The sequence below is a fragment of the Mytilus trossulus genome, chromosome 5 (assembly GCF_036588685.1).
Source record: "Mytilus trossulus isolate FHL-02 chromosome 5, PNRI_Mtr1.1.1.hap1, whole genome shotgun sequence".
Lineage (NCBI taxonomy): Eukaryota > Metazoa > Mollusca > Bivalvia > Mytilida > Mytilidae > Mytilus > Mytilus trossulus.
Window position 1 is genome coordinate 2,341,497 of NC_086377.1, and position 3,139 is coordinate 2,344,635.

Below are 3,139 nucleotides of genomic sequence, written 5' to 3' on the forward strand. Positions count from 1 at the left end.
ACGCAGGTAGGTTAATGACATACAGTTAGCACCAAATCGTTAAAAAATGTCAAAGCATGAGTTATTTCCCTTTTTTATTACGTAATGGCTGGCGTTCGTCTCTTTCGGTAACAAAATATATCTGTTCAGGAATCCCCTCAAACGCATTCGTGTTACATTATGACCAATAAGATGCCAAATATTATTATATTGACGTACATGGCAGAAATAAACTTCATTTGTGTTTTAAAACACGTACCATAGTTCTTCAAATATTCTTCAATCAGTCAGGGAAGTAAGCTCCGCCCTCTTTTACCATATTTGCAAAATCGGTGTAATTTAGAACCTTGCATCCTGAACAAATTGTGCGAAACACCTGTTCGCAGAAAATTCGTATTTGGCGAAGAAGTGCTCTTGTATGTATTTTTTGGGCTGCAAAACGATATTTCATGGGTAGATTTGAAAGATTTGAAAGATTTTGACGTAGGGAAGTGTTTTTTATTGAAGGTAAAATAGAAGAAAGGACAAAATAAAGGCTCGATACTGTTGGTTAATTGGCCAGACGTGCTCCAATTTTCAATCTTCTTAGAATAATTGTTTTTCAAGTTATAAAAATGAAATACTTCTATTTTAATTATTCTCGAAACTTGATTTGGTATCTAAAGGTTGACATGATACACCTTTTTCCATGTTATCAGATCTTTTTTTCATGCAATGAAATAGTCTAAATAGTTATCATCTCTGGCAAAAAACAAATAAGCCTCGCCAGACGTCGTCCTGAAAAAAAATAAAATAGCCTTGCCAGACGTCATTAAATATTTAAACATCTATGAAATTGAAAAAAAAATAAATATCTGTATTTCCCACTTCTGTAGAACGGTTGGGTACGTCACAGATTTCTTTCGGCTATTGTGTGACGGGATGATCTGCGCATAAATTAGTCCCGCTTGCTGGGGAGTAATGATTTAAATCCTGAGTTATAGTGATGCAGTCCGGTAGATGGTTTCTGTCTACTGTGTACAGTGCACACAAAGATGGAGATTTTGAATTCGTCGGTCTTACTGATATGATAATGAACTATGACCGCATGTTTGTGGTTGCGAACTTGCTGGTCTATAATGTTCTTAGTTACAAAATTGTTATAAGTTGTCGCTCTTATTTGTCGTTTGGGTCTGGAATTTTATTAGATCATCTGGCGGATTCTAATTTGTCCATGTCTTTCATAACTTTGTTTCCAGATTGTCAATAGGACAACTTCCCACAAGAGACCAAAATGACCCAGAAATTAACTAGTATAGGTCACTGTATGGCCTTGATATTATATTTACACCTTGCATAAGTTAATAAAGCACCAACCCTATTATTTTCAAAACTGTTTTTGAGCTTACAGTTTATCCTTTACTCATATAACACTTGTGTTGCATACATATACATTTGCTTTATTTAATGGGGACTACACACCATCGATTAGAGAGCAAAATAAATTTGGTGTAACTGCTGTTTTTTTTTTATTATATGAAATAGCTTCTTAATGGGCAATTACACGATGAACTGTCAGTGATATTGTTGGCTTTTTTCAAAACTACCTCTATCCTTTTGTTATTGGGAAGATATGCGTCATTTTCATCAAGTTGGGAAATTTCAAATAAACCATGAATTTGACTGAAACTTCAATTTACAGACCCATTTTCAAGAGTTTAACCCTGCTTTAAAATAAGGCCCCATTTTGTCAGCGATGATACATACATAGACCCTCAAATTTGTACATATAGTCATTTTAGACATTTAAATTGTTTAGATGAGTGTTTTCCAGTTTGTATTCACGCACAATTACTACTGAAACTGCACTGTTTGGGAAAAAGTTGTCTTTTTTAGGGAATAATTTTAAGCCATTTTTTTCAAATTAGGATTCTTCTCCAGGGGAAAAAGCCTTTATTCTCCACTAATTTAAGGCAAATAATATCATTGACTGCCAATTGGAGATATATTTATTTGAAAATTTGAAAAATTATGTACCATTACTTATACATGTAGATAAATGGTCTAAGTTTCTTATAACGCTTGCAGATATGAAGAACAAGTCACAAGAGGGTTTCAAATGAAATAAGATTTGAAAAATAAAATCTTTCCACCCACCCCATTTTTTTCAAAAATTTGGATGAAAATCTACTAATAAATTTTAGTTGGCCTTTGGAAAAAACTTTGATGCAGATCTAGACTAATATGATGCTATGACATACACATGCATTTTTTGTATGTGTAAGGCTTTTAAAAAATTAATGTTAAAAACACCCCAGTGTTGACATTATATCTTGTCTGTATGGTGACACATGTTCTCTCTAATTCAAAAAAAAAATCAACCTGAGGTTTATCACAGACTAGAAGGGAGTGGGCATCGTACATCTGCTATTCAAATTAATAAGATTTAATCATTCAGCATTCAATCAATTTAATAATAGTTCTCAAAGGTACCAGGATTATAATTTAGTACGCCAGACGTAATACATTGAGAGTATCGTCTGCTTTACTAGAGGTACCTTTTCTTTAATTTTGACGGACTTAAGCGTCATGTTTTAACCTACATTTTTCATAAGCGGTTTTATGGTATAAATTGCATGCTTTTCGTGATTTGTTCATTGCGTGATTTGAACTCTAAAAGAACACAAAAAGGACAGGTAGATTCGGACATAAAATAAGTTCATAATGCTTTATTGATAGTAAGATTAGTTACTGCAATTGTTTTTTCCGGATTATTTTATTTCTGTAATTTGTAAAAGAAATTATTTGATTTTAAATAAAAGTTATTTCTTGCAAATAGTTCGATTCATTAATTCATTTTTTCTCTCACTTGAATAGCATACTATAATCTAATAATAATTGTTATGTTACATTATGCACACTTATATTTCATCGACTAGCATTAAAATTAAATGCTTTACTACATATATATTTGTTTTAAATGTATTAGCGATACACTTTGAACAGGTGATTACAATGTATGTTGTGTATGCCGTGTTATCATTAACATGACCGGAAACGTTTAATAAATGTTATTAAACGTTACATGATTTATACATGTGTGTTTAATTTGCGGAAACATAGTTTAATTAAGTTAAGCTTGGTAATAGAAGCTATCAAACGTTTTCAAAACTATGTTTAT